This window comes from Myodes glareolus, chromosome 11 (genome assembly GCF_982192425.1).
Source record: "Myodes glareolus chromosome 11, mMyoGla1.1, whole genome shotgun sequence".
In the NCBI taxonomy this organism is placed as follows: Eukaryota; Metazoa; Chordata; class Mammalia; order Rodentia; family Cricetidae; genus Myodes; species Myodes glareolus.
In genome coordinates this window covers 10,893,690-10,908,308 of record NC_142036.1, presented here as the reverse complement: position 1 = coordinate 10,908,308, position 14,619 = coordinate 10,893,690, and the positions used below count along the sequence as shown (strand labels likewise).

Sequence of the window (14,619 nt, the reverse complement as noted above, 5' to 3'; positions counted from 1 at the left end):
GTGCCCAGGATTCTCTTGTACTTTCATATTCCTAATTTGACTGAAACTTATTGAATTCCTGATTTTCTCCCATGTTAAAAATCCTACGAAATATTCTCATTCCCCTTAGTGCTTCTTGTTATGGGAGGAAAAAACCCATGCTGCTCCATCTTCCCTATGGGATATTGATGAAAGTGACTGGCCCTTCAGCCTCCAATACAATCTCTCTAAAGTAACCAATTCATTCTTTATACAATGATGTAGCTCACACTACTCAGGACATTTGTGTGACAATATGATGGGAGGAGGTTTGCTATGGGCCAACTGCAAGAACTCAAAGTGAGGGGTCTGAGACCACCTACAGAGCCCTGAGTACTTGCAGAGTGATGTCTTTACCATCATGTCAGAAGTAAAAATCTGTATTTTGGTTATAGCCACCTTAAGCCCACAAGTTAAGTAAGCTATTCAGAAGGCTCTATAGGGTAAGCTCCAAGCCAAGGAAATAACCCTTTCTCTTCTGATCTCCCTGTGAGACCTGGAGACCCGAGGCTTCAGATTTAATTAACATTCCCTTTTGTAGTTAACAATCACAGACCCTCAGTATCTCCTTAACCTCTTTCTGTCATTTAGAGATGCCTCCAGACTTGACATTCCAGCATCCTACCCTCCCATGGCCTGTTTGCTATATAAATGCCTCTGAGTAAAATTAAGTTGGCAGCTTGATCAGAAATACAGACTTACTGTCCATATTTTGTATCTCTTGTCAATCCCCTCTTTTTTCTTCCAGGTCCCCAGGGACCCAGATTCATTTCCTGCTGATTGGGACACCACCATTCTTCCCCATTTCACCAATTGACAGTTTGACTTGGGGTCAAGTCTAAAGAAAATCCTCTCTAGTGAATTCTGGTTTTGATTCTGCTATTCATGGTTTCCACATAAAAACTAATCTTCAGGTTGTGATTGGTGGTATTGGTAACAGAATAGCCAGGCACTAGAGTCCAGGGAAAGCATTGGAGGACAGGGAAAGAGTTCACCCCTCAAATCAGGATATGAGGAATAGTTTATTGAATATACTATTCTTTGTTTCAACCAATCACCCTCCACTGGTTCTGGGAACCAGTCATGGAGTATTATATAAAGACTCAAATTGATGGCCCCTCTTTTTTTTTAACCAAACTACTATATGGTCATGTCCTCCATATTTACAAAATTCAATTATGGGTTAAACTCTTTCTTCACTATGTGTGTTTGGAGATGAAGATGCGGCTCAGGAAAGGTAGAATATATTCTCAGTTTCAAGTATCACTTTTGTATCATAAATCAAGGCTCCCATTCCATTTTCTCAAGTTTGTCTAACAGTCACTAATAGAGATGAAACTTGATGATAGGACTGCTCATATTCCCTACCTTTCAATGAACTTCAGGACCTGGGCAATATTTCTTGCTCTGTGTCAGGGATGGGAGGATACTCATACAAAAAAGCTCAAGGTTACCCAAACAAAACAAGTTGTTGTCTTTGCCTCTAGTTTCCTACCAGAAATACATAAAAGATTATAAGTCTGAAGACATCATTACACACAGTTTGAGGAATAAAGTTGAAGATGGCCTAATTTACAGGAATGAATACATGGTTGATACTCTAAATCATCATGTTTTGGAAGGTCATAGTACTTAGAGAAGAACCTACTACAATTGTTTTGCTAACTGGAAATATTGATAAATATATTCTAAATATTGGACATATTGGTAAATATATTCTAAATATTTAGGTTTGAACACATAGTACAGATCTCAGCCTTTGTTGGATAAGCCTCTTTTGCAGTGGAGTAATGCTTAATTCTGAGACACATAACTTTTCATATTCTAGTAAATGTGTTCTGGTCTATCAGGTATCTATATCAACTTGTCCATGCCAAAAGAATACCTCAGTAGAGAGGGTGGAGAACATGTAAGACCCAAAGAATGAGGAAGAGTGCTATGCTGTTATACTCCATGACAATGTGAACAGACCAACAACATATCCTTAGTTTCATCACAATTGAGTTGAAAAATATTATCTCTTTGCTTTGAATATCCATTTGGTCTTCTCCAGTGAGATCAATCCAGAAGGTTCCAAGTATGTGATGGAGCATTGCCCACAACACACATCCTTCTCCCTAAATCCTACAAGTGCCACAAGTTGGGACATCTGATATTCAGATCAAGGATCTGTGACTCAGATATAACTGCAGAGGCCAGAAAACTTATTTGCAATAGAATGAGTGTTAAGTAAGTACTAGAAATTAAAATCCTGTAAGCTTTTAAAATGTGTATAAATATATTGGTAGGGAAAGGGTATTTTATTTTAGTCAAAACCAAACTGATTACACACCAGGAATCTGACAAAAACAGAATAGACTCTAATACATAGAAAGTACATTGTAATTTGACAGCATTTTCAGAAAGGGACTTGAGGCTCAGCGACCATTAAGCAGTATGTTAGCCAGGAACCTCCTGTAGGCTCCTGAACTTCAGCTGCTGTCTCTAGGTGGATTGTTGCTATGGTCTGAGCACAAGAGCATAGCCAGGGTCAGTGATGAAATTGATGCTTATGCTTTATGTGAGGATTGTGTAGAGAGTGGAGCAAATCAAGGTTAATGGTTTATAGGTCCTACCAGGGTATTCCAGATCTGTTGGCTCTTGTCAAAATCCTAAATTCTGCTCTAACTAGAGAATTAAACGAAGCTCTGTTGTGAATCAAAGGACCCACCCACTTTCAATGATCCTTGGGTCTCTTCATAATTCATACTGGTATCTGCAGAGCAGCCAGGACTGCCTTGTGTGATACTATCTCATCTTGTTCAGATGAGATTGCAAATTACAGAAAAATAAATATAATAGTGGAAAACAGGACTATGAAAATATTCTGATGTGTTATAGATTAGTACAGACTAAATTTTAGATGAGGGCAATGAGAAACACGACTTTGATGCACAGAGCAAGCCAAGGAACAGAGAAGCCAACTCATCATGGGCTTGTGCACCTGCTGTGATTCAGCACACTGAAATGTCTTGTGTTAGTGCTGAGTAGTCCCAGTTGGTCCTTTGTACTGCTTTCTGGCCCTGAGATCTCTGTACGAAGGTTTTGTACAGGTTCTCACTGGAGCTCCAACACTGTATCTCTGGTTGAGTAATATATGGCTGTGTCTCCAGTTACAGACTGTTCAGTTTTAAGAAAACTTGGCTATTGAAGGTGTCACTGCTGATGATATCCTAGGATTTGAGAACTGAATTATAATCAGTGTTCTCATTATATCATATTATTCCCATTAAATCCAGACCCTATCCTGCAGGATGGTGGACCCAGTGTATAAGACAGTTGTCTGAGAGCACAGAGACAGTGAAGGTGTGAGAGACAGGGTCTGGATCTGGTCTGTGATGGCAGCACCAGGTTAGTACCTGACTCCTTCACCTGGATCTGTACCTAGGACAGCGCACCTGGGGAGAAGCAACCTCATCATTAGTCATACATTTCATACATGGTGTACCTGGGTCTCTCTCCTTAAATCATAAAATATTTACGGGTTGGAAAGGTCATGAGGCAGAGGAGCAGCACCAGGACAGTCATGCTCTTCTGGAGACTCTAAGATTCTTCACTACACCTTGGCTTTCTTCATGAGCCTGTGGCTTCTTTGAATTGGGAGAGGTTCCTGAGAGTGTAACAGGAAGCACATGAGGGTTCCTTTTCCCATTTAGGTGATTGACATTTGTTTTCTGCTTCTTAGTAGAAATAGAAATGAATACTCAGGAATATTTTCCAGGTTCTAGCTGGCTTTCCAATCCCTGACAAACAAGAAATATTTTGAGTCACACTGTGCAGATCTGCCATGAAAAGATAGAAATGTTTAGGGTGAATCCACATACAATCAATGACGGAAGAATTAGGTATAGCTTACTCAATGTATTTGAATGTCTCTGAAAATTTATAAACTGGATTTAGACTGTAATTGGGGTTATAATGATCATAAATAATACTTATATAATAAAGGAACTTCTGGAGGCATTACCATCCCTGACTTCAAACTCTATTACAGAGCTACAGTATTGAAAACAGTTTGATACTGGCATAAGAACAGAGAAATTGACCTATGGAATCGAATAGAAGACATGGATATTAACCTACAAAACTATAAACACCTGATTTTCGACAAGGGAGCTAAAGGTATACAATGAAAGAAGGAAAGCATCTTTAACAAATGGTGCTGGCAAAACTGGATGTCAACCTGTAGAAGAATGAAAGTAGATCCATATCTATCACTGTGCACATAACTCAAGTCCAAATGGATTAAAGACATAAATATTAATCTGACCACTTTGAACCTGATAGAAGAAAAAGTGGGAAGTAGTCTACAAGACATAGGCACAGGAGACCACTTCTTAGGCAGAACTCCAGAAGCACAGACATAAAAAGAATCAATGAATAAATGGGACCTCCTGAAACTGAAAAGCTTCTGTAAAGCAAAGGACACTGTCAGTAAGACAAAAAGGCTACCTTTGGACTGGGAGAATATCTTCACCAACCCCTCATCAGACAAAGGTCTGATCTCCAAAATATACAAAGAACTCAAGAAACTAGACACTAAAACTCTAATTAACCCAATTAAAAAATGGGGTACTGAACTGAACAGAGAATTCACAACAGATGAACTTCGAATGTCCAGAAGACACTTAAGGTCATGATCAATCTCCTTAGCGATCAGGGAAATGCAAATCAAAACCACTTTGAGATACCATCTTACACCTGTCAGAATAGCTAAAGTCAAAAACACCAATGATAGCCTATGCTGGAGAGGATGTGGGGTGAGGGGAACACTCATCCATTGTTGGTGGGAATGCAAACTTGTGCAGCCACTGTGGAAATCAGTGTGGCGGTTTCTCAGGAAACTGGCAGTCAACCTCCCTCAGGACCCAGCAATTCCACTCTTGGGAATATACCCTAGAGATTCCCTAACATACTACAAAAGCATTTGTTCAACTATGTTCATAGCAGCACTATTTGTAATAGCCAGTACCTGGAAACAGCCTCGGTGCCCGTCAATAGAAGAATGGTTAAAAAAGGTGTGGAACATATACACATTAGAGTTTTCTCAGCGGTAAAAAACAATGACATCTTGAATTTTGCATGCAAATGGATGGACATAGAAAACGCTTTACTGAGTGAGGTAAGCCAGATCCAAAAAGAGGAACACGGTATGTATTCACTCATAAGTGGATTCTAACCATAATTAAAGGTCTTTGAGCCTATTATTCGTGATCCTATAGAAGCTAAATAAGAAGATGAACCTGATGAAGATTATTTAGCTATCCGCCAGGAGGTAGGAAAGAGACAAGAGTCCCAGGTAACCTCGGGTGCATGGTGGGGAGGGTTGTTGGAAGAGGAGAGGGTTAGAGAGAAGGGGAGGAATGGGGAAAGCTCGGTGGACCGGGTGAGCGGAAGGGAGGAAGGATGAATATGGTATCAGGGAAGAATATATTTCAACTAAGGGAGTCATTTTAGGGTTTACAGGAGACTTGATTATATATGGGATCCCAGGTCCAAGTAGAGATCCCCAGATTGTTCTCTGGACAGAGGAGAGGGTGCCTGAACTGTCCTTGGCCCATAACCATACTGATGAATATTTTGCTTATCACCATAGATCCTTCATCTGGCGAAGGACGGCGATACAGACGGAGACCCACATTGGAGCACCGGACTGAGCCCCCCCAAGGTTCAAATGAGGAGCAGAAGGACGAAGAAAATGAAAAAGGAAATAAGGACTGCGAGGGATGCTATCACCCACTGATACAAGGGGACAGATCTAATGAGAGTTTACCAAGGCCAGTTGGACTGGGACTGAACGAGGATGCAATCCAATCAGATTCTCTGAATGTGGCTGGCCCGGAGTCTTTCCGAAAAGCCATTGACAATGGCACTGGGACTTGTTTCCTCTGCATATACTGGATTTTGCGGATCCAGTCTGTCTGGACACTCACCTTCCTGGACCTGGAGGGAGGGGGGAGGAACTTGAACTTCCCACAGGGCAGGAAACCCTGACTGCTCTTAGGGATGGAGAGGGAGGAGGAGAGGGAGTGGTGGGAGTGGGAGGGTGGTGGGAGGAGGGGCGGAAATGGAAACTTTTATAATTTAATAAAATTATTTTAAAAAAAAAGAGAGAGAGAGGATAAGGTGCCTTGGGAATCCTCCTTTGCAGGTGGCAATTACCATTTCAAAGATAGAACAAACCTACAGCTTAATCACCAAGCTAAAAGTGGAGCCAGCACAGAATTAGCAGTAAGATTGGCTGGTTAGTGTAAACAGTACTTGCGTTTTGCGTTTTGTGCATCAAGGAGCAGGGGAAAACCTGGGATCCAACATATTACTTGCTAATTTGACAAGAAGCATTAGACATCTTATAGGACTGGGTGGAAACACAGATGTTTATTGTGTAATTAAAAAACAAGACTAGTAGGTTATGACAAATACAGCCTACTCTAGAGGATTTCCTAGTGTAAAAGAAAAAAAGAAGGTTATAGCATCAAACAGGTATAAATGCAGCATATTCTTGAACTTCCTAGTTTCTTAAGTAACCACCACTGGTATTGGGAGTTCCTGCTGGTCCTCAGCATCCCCTGTTGATCTGAGTAGAGAGGTTTCTTTCCAAGCATACACTGGAGTTCTCTCTTCCTCTGGCAGAATAATACATGGCTGTGTTCAAAGTTTGCAGAATTTTCAGTTTCATGTAAACATAGTTCCTGGAGGTATAGTGATATTTTGTTTGTGACTTTATAAATAAAACTTCCTGAAGTTTGGAGTGTACAGCTAAGTCACTAGTTAGCTACAAAAGCCAGGCAATTGTGGCACAAACCTTTAATCCCAGAAGAGAGAAGTGGATGACTCTCTGTGAGTGCAATGTTACCCTGGGCAATCTGTACAACATAGAAGCAGAACTCACACAAAGGTGATCCCAGCACCTGGAATCCTATGCCCTTAATCCCAGCACTAGGGTGGCAGAGACTGGTTTCCCAGGCAGGGCAGAGAGGAAAAAAAAAGATGGGAGGAGACAAGAGCTCAGATCCAGTCTGAGGTTTTAGTCTGAGAGGCAGTCTGAGATTTTGGAGAGACAGCACTCAGTCAGAGGATTTGTAGAGACAGGATCTTCCCTATTTGGTCTGAGCATTGGTAGAGGTAAGAACTCTCTTGTGGCTGAATTTTCTGCTTTTTTTTATTCTTCGGCTTTTGACTCTGGTAGCTGATTCAGGATTTTTATCTTTAAGAACCATTAGAATTCATGAAACAAGAGGTGTCTCTACTGATGTTGACTTAGTATTTGAGATCAGGATTATAATGTTTGCTTCCACCACTCCAGATTCTTCACATCCACTTCAGACACTTTCCTGGAGGGTGGCAGAACCAGCTTACACCATGACTGTATGATGAGAATCTACAGATAGTTCAGGTGAGGGACAGGGTCTGTGAGGGTTTACTAGACCAGGTTTTTACTCCTACAGCTGTGCCTGGGACCGGGAACCTGGGAGCAGGTACAACCATCATGATACATACATCCCACAGATGACATGCCTGGGTCTCTTTTCTGAAACCCTGAAACACAGCTTGGAAAGGACACCAGGCAGAGGAGCAGCACCAGGACAACCACGCCTTCCCGGATGCTTTAGTGAGAAAGAGATGGGGCCTCTCATCTAGGTCTGGACTTTTAGCCTGAGAAGGATGGCTGCTTTGCATTGTAGGAAGTTCCTAAGAGGATAAAAGGAAGCACAGGGCATGGTCTAAAACTTTTCCTTGTGTTTCTTAGAGGACCTGGAGATAAAAAATGAGTAATACTTTTTCTGACACTAGATTCCCACTCGCATATAAATAGGAAATTAAATGATTCACACTGTGCAGATCTTGGATGCAAAACATTAAGTTACTCTACATTCATGTTGTGCCATCAACAGTATACCACATCTTCAGTGCATATCCCTGTAAATTCCAGCGGAGTCTTTAGATGGAATTTAGTCATAAGATGCACTTCATACTCTTTCTGACGTGAAATTAGGATTAAGGAATTACTTAAAATCTTTTCTGTGTCAATGCTGTGATTTTTTTATCACAAACCTAGAAAATCCAACTTGTGAGGATGCTACTCAAAAACATTTAGTACATGTTATTTAATTTTTTATATGAGAGTAGATTCAAGGGATTGATTTCCATACACATAAGAGGTCTCAGAGTATTCACTTGCCCTCTCAGGGACATCACACCTGGATATTTCCTAGTTCCTGTTTTCTGTTTGTCTGTGTCTCTGTCACTATGTCCTTTTTTTCTCTACCTTGTCTCTTTACTACTTGAAGCACAATGCAAAATCAGGTTACTAAATATGATTTTTGTATGGCTGGGGAATGGAGAGTCAGCTATTCATGACACCTCATAAGAAACAGTTACATGGAAGCAGTCTTCATGGCTATGTTACCTGAAGCAATAAGAAGACAGAGAACCCTAAGTGTTGGCAAGAAAGGGAGAAGAGGATGTCCTTGAACAATAGAATCTGTTTGTCTTGTGGTGAAAATCACTATAGAGAAAAGGGATTTAAGGCTTTTCTCCATTTCTTGCATATATAACTCAGGAGGGAATGGCAGAGAATGGCTCAAAACAATTTGTTCAGTAAATCCCAGAGAATATCCACCAGTCCTTTCACATTGAACACTCCACATATTGTGTTCCTTTTCCCGATGTTCATATTCTGTATTGTGAGTAGCAGTGGTGGAGACAGGTCTCCACCATCCTATGCAAGCTCTGATTGGCATCAGCCAATATAAGTACCCCCCCACTTGTTCAGGTTGCACTCTGTGTCAGAAAAACATTTTCAGACATTATGCTCAGTGTGTCTCACCATTGGTTTGTCTGATTTTTCACTGTGCTTTTTGGATCATGTGAAAGATCACAAGAATAATTGCGTATTTTAATATGATTTTGGAGAACGGGTGTGTGACCACCTTTTTCAAGAATTTTTTCTTTGGTTACATCAGACAGAGTTTGTGTCCACCTTTTGTGATCTCATGCTTCTAGAAGTTCCCTTACCATGAAACTCTCCAGGAGGTATTGCTAAAAAATGTGTTCAACAGGAATGCCCTCAAGGTAAAACTTCACATTACTCACAATTACCTCCTATTTGAGAGCTGCATCTCTACTTGAGTTTGTTTAGTCATCCATTCAGTCATGTCTAGTGGACTCATGGATGTTCAGTTAATGGTTCCTGTTACCATGTCAGTACGATATTTTTTATCAGAATGATGGTTAGAACTTTCTCAATGTAGAAAAAGCCATGATAATCTGGGAATTGCAAACCTCAGTTGGAAGAAAATGCTTCCACTAAATTGGCCTGTAGGCAAGACTCTAGTGTCAGTTTAGCAACATTCGAATGGTGAAATTTTCTTTATGTTTTTGAGGAAGGAACTGGAAAATATTTCGTTCGAAACAGGAAAAGAGAACTTATTGGTAAAAGAGAAATTTTATAAAGATTTAGACAGAATAAAACTTTTTCAAGCTAATCCATGAATCAGTCATTCCTACTTCCCTCTTTCCTCTGCTACTCACTTCTGATGACCCTTTCTGGCCCCTCCTACTCTCATGCCTCTTCTTTCCTTTCATTTTTCTCCTCCCTCCCAGCCTCCTTGCTAAACTTTTGCCTCCTCGTTTCTTCTTTTCTGTTCTGTATCACTCTCTTCCAAATCCTCTCTTTCATACATCCTTCCAGTTCCTTTTTTCTGACCATGTGCAGCATGTTGTTTCTGCTATATGTGCATAATTGTTATGGCTACACTGAACCTAAAAGGCAGCACTCTACTCTATCACATTCTTACAGAAGTCTCTTGCTACCTTTCTTAGCTTTCATAACATATATAATATGTTCGTTTTGGGGTGAGTGTTATGATTGCTTTGTCTCTTTAAGAGACAAGCCACGCCCACTCCCTTCCTGCCTGCAGCCTCAGATCCTGACACTCTCCTCCTCTTCCTGTTCTTTCTCTCCCCCTCTCTCCCTACCACCTTCTCCCTTTTTTCCTTCCCCTCCATAACTCAACTAATAAGCATCCAATTCTATTCTTTATTATGTGCCTATCTATGTGCCTCCCACCTGCCACCTGCTCACCCTGCTGGCTGGGCTTGCTGGGGACCAGCCACCTTGGTTTGTGGACCTTCTGCCACTGGGACCTGCAGCAAGCTGCTGGGGACTCGCTGCAAATCCATAACATTGGTGCCCCATGACTCAGATAGGCCCTCAAGCTCCAGTTCATCTCCAGAAATTGGGATCCTGAACCAGGGTTTTTTTTCCTACTCCCACTACAGGCTTCCCCACTCATAGGTGTCCCGTTCTGCTATGCTTGCTTTCCTTAACTAAAATTGTGTTTGGACTAACCCGGGGTTAGTCAGCCCGCTCTTAGCATCAAAAACCCTGTGCAGTGCATTTGACTGGGGACCCAGTGTTTCTCAGATTCTTCATCTTTTTTTTTCCATTTCTTCCCTTTTTTTCCTCTCCATGAAAGACCGCTTAGAGCGGCCTTTGGCATCTACAGCTTCTGAGTCGCCCTGGATCCAACCAGGCCATAGCACCCCACCCAGAGTCAGGGGATGCCAAGCTCACGGGTCCTGGGTGTTTGTGCCTATTTGCACCCCATCTATACAAGGCGACGTCCCCATTATAGGCCTTGTGGTGCAGCGGTTTCACCGGTTTTCACAATTTCAGCTGTGGACAGCAACCATCCATGTCAGTTCCCAGGCTTTTTAAAATTCCAACTGGCTTTTTCAACTCCAGCGTGGCATGGTGCAGGTTTTTTCAGTTCCAGCCTTTTGTTTCCCTCTGTGGCTTGTGGTGTGACATGGGAACTCAGCGACAGGGCAGATCACACATTTAGGTGTCTCTTATTAAGCTTAAAATTCTTACAGCTCAAAAATTGTGTCTTTTTCATAAAACCTGTGCCTGCTGCAATTTTGACTGGGGTCAGGTGACTTCACCACCTTCTCGGCTGAGAGCCAGGTCAGGTGACCAAGTTCTCCCATCTTTACTAAAGGATGTCCTTTGTTTTTCCCCAGTTTCCTTTTTTTTTTCACTAAATTCCTCTTGTTGACTTTGTTACATGTGTTTTGTGCAGTAGCATGCCTTTGGTAGGGCCCACCAAGAGCATCTGCTTTGCTCAATTCCTATTCACTTTCTCTGTGTGTAATAATTGTTCATTACATCTCATTTCAGACTACAAAAACAGTAAGTCTCACGCCTGAAAATGGTATGCACTTTTAATTCTCTCACAAAAATGCCTTATCCAACCCTCATTTAAAATATATTAAGCTGTTCTCTACTATCATCAACCTTATATTGCAAGCAGTTTTTTTCTTCTTTCTGCCTTTTTACAAGTGTAAATCTTACCTGTTAAGTGCCAGTACAGTCAAGCTCAGACCCAACCTTACAGACAGATTCTAGACTGCAGTTTTACCTAATAAACAGCTCTCAACTGCTCAGAGATCTGGGGAATGTGATATTTAAATATTTAATTATCAAAAAATTCATAACAAAAGAGATGGGTTGGCTCCTAGCAGCAAAACTCTACTTCCTCCAAAGAAGACGGAAGATAAAGGGACATACAACAACATCCATCCATGCTGGGGAAAATTGCCTTTCATCTAAGCTGACGATCTCCTGATGTGGACAGAATTGCTGCAATCGACAACCTAGCTGCTCAGGTCAAGGTAGGCCTGTCTTCCTACAGATTTCTTAGCCCACAGGATCTTCTGGAGCCTGGCAGGCCCTGCACTAAACAGCAAAAGGCAAATACGACCTTCACCGAAAATGGAGGACCCTAAAGAGTAGCTCTGGGTGCCAACCAAGTAAGTTCTCTGTCACTTTTTAATCAGTAACTCAAGTAAAATCTTATCCTTCTCAAAGATATCTGATACAGTTTGATAGCTGAGAGGTTTTTTTAAAAATTAACAAAAAAACTCACCAAACAAATTTCAGATCAAATTTCTCACTCATGCTGCCTTCCATAGTTTTAAAAATACTTTTCATTGTACAAAAATATGTCACAGTCATTATACAATGTATGTGTCTAAAACTTCTGTTTTCACAGACCCAAAGAATTCTTGTGAGTTTCAGAAAGCCGAATTAAAATATCCACCTTAAACAGGTCAGATACATCCCCCTCAATTCTCTGGTCCTAAATTTTTTTTTTCCTTAATTTAACTTTGTTCTTTGTTCTACCAGTACCTTAAACAGGTATAAGAGACACCAGACATTTCCATGCCACAAACATCAGACAGAAGCAAGAAGACCAGCTATACCAGGATGTGGCCAGCACCCAGCCTTCTCAGGTTCCCCCACCAAAGACGCCACCCACAAATAAGCCAGAAGCAGTCTTGAGAATCTGCCGCCCCAATCCCTTAAACCTGTGTTGCTAATCCCCTGGTTTTAATCATGAAAAAGAGCTAAAAATGTTATGATTCTTTTGTCTCTTTAAGAGACAAGCCATGCCCACTCCCTTCCTACCTGCAGCTTCAGATCCCAACCCTCTCAGCTTATTCCTGTCCTCTCTCTTCCCCCTCTTTCTCTTACCTCTCTCTCTTCCTCTCCTTCTCTTTCTTTCTTTCTCTCTCCCCCTTCTACCTCTTTTCATTTCCCTCCATAACTCAACTAGTAAATATCGAATTCTATTTTGTACAATGTAGCTGTCTATGTGCCTCCTACCTGCCGCCTGCTCACACTGCTGGCTAGGCTTGCCGGGGACCAGTCCGCTGCCACATGGCTGGGGACCAGCCACCTTGGATTGTGCATCTGCCACCATGGTTTGTGGATCTGCCACCATTGGGACCCCTCCACAAGCTGCTAGCGACTTGCTGCAAATCCATCACAGTGAGTATTCAAAGGTCACTTATTTTCAGTATTAGAGAAGTCATGTTTACATTCTTTCACACATTTCATAAAAAGGCTTCACTGACCAAGGCTTAGAGAAGCACCAATGTATCAGTACAAATATAGAAGACAGTGTAAGTATGCTCCTTGGCCAAACACCATTGGTAGATTTTATCATAGCACTATGACCTTTGCACTGTTGGTTTTTGAATATTTCTATGTTCTAATTTTAAAAATATTGAAAATGTTTTAATTTTGAAGTATGACTATTTGAGTAAAATATATTGAGGATCTCTGGTAGGTGTGGCATGTACAGTCCCTCTCCTCTACATGCTGAACCATTTAATTGGCTTGATTTTATACATATATTGTACAGGAACCTATAACATAACAATTCAAGTGTGTAATGACCATGCGATCTCCAGAAGTAATCATCTCACAGAATCCTCCCCATTTTATGGTACTTTCATTCTTTCAGCCCACTCTTCAGTGATGTCCCCTGTGCCTTGTGGGAAGAATATGGAGGAGTAGGAGAGTGTGGTATGCAGGAGTTTTGATATAGACATTCTGTCTGTGGACAAGCACCTCACACAGATGTCTATTCTTAGCATTGAACAGTCATCAACTCTCTGCATTCAATGATGACTGCTGGTGGATGGAATTCATTTTATTTTCAGGTGTAGCTCCTGGTGATTGCCTTTACTCATTAGGTGACTTCACACTCATGGGAATAGGGGCAATACAATTTAGATTTGTTGTGTTTTAAAATGAGGATATAAATTCGGGAGTAAAAGGTGTTAGAAGGGGCAAGGAAAAGGAATTGGAAGGAATACGTTGAGTGAGGATATGGCCAAGATGCATTGTAGATTTATATAAATTCTCAAAAAATAAAGAAAAGAATGTTTTTAAATAGTAAAATGTATTTAAAGTCCATCACTGTAAAACATTAAAGGTCTCATACTCCAATGTACTGATAAGCAGCTGGTTCATTAGCAGTGTCTTCCTACCCTCACAAATTGAAGTCCTTTAAATATGTACTGCCTCCATGAATGCTGGAGAGATCATTTTTTATTGCTTTTTCTTCAACAGATCCTAAGAGTGTAACTGATTTTGTTGAACACACACCCACTTCTCTTGGTATCTGCATTCTTATGAAGTACCTGGAAAGTCCAGTTCTTGAAGAAAAAATTCCCAATGGCTCTTGTGCCTTGATGACAATTTCTTTAATCCCTTTCTAGAACTTCCTGAGAAACACAGGCTCTTGGGAATGTTCTTCTCACTTTCCTTCCTTTTGCTCCCGTTTGTCAAGCTTTCTCTAGATACTTACTTCTCTAATTTCTTTCTCTCCTTTCTGTGATTTTCTGAAATGTAGAGAGTAAGGTTTTTCTCTCTTTTTCATTTCCTTCCTTTCTTTCTGATTTTTCTTGTTACCAAGAGACATATGTCTAAACTATAAATATTTTTGCTTCAGGGAAGATCCATCCCCTTCATCTAATACATAAATAATGTGTACCTTATTTTTAAAAAAATGGATTGAAATCTTCAGTGTTTGTTTTAATGTGCATTGTATGAGGACTATTCTGAGTATAAAGCTTTCCTGGATTCATGGATCTCTGACCACGCGTAATATTTCTGTTTAACTTGAATTCTATACTGCTCCAACCATGAAACCCAGCTGAGATTCTGCCCTGAGTCTATGGAAGTCAACTTTTTAGATTCCTAAA

General features: G+C 40.9%; 1 pseudogene; it reads right to left on the bottom strand.

Annotated features, from left to right (window-relative positions):
- LOC148120385 (Ig heavy chain V region PJ14 pseudogene) overlaps positions 1-12,827 on the bottom strand; it is a 32,465-nt pseudogene extending 19,638 nt beyond the window's left edge.
- Positions 12,828-14,619: the final 1,792 nt, after the last annotated feature.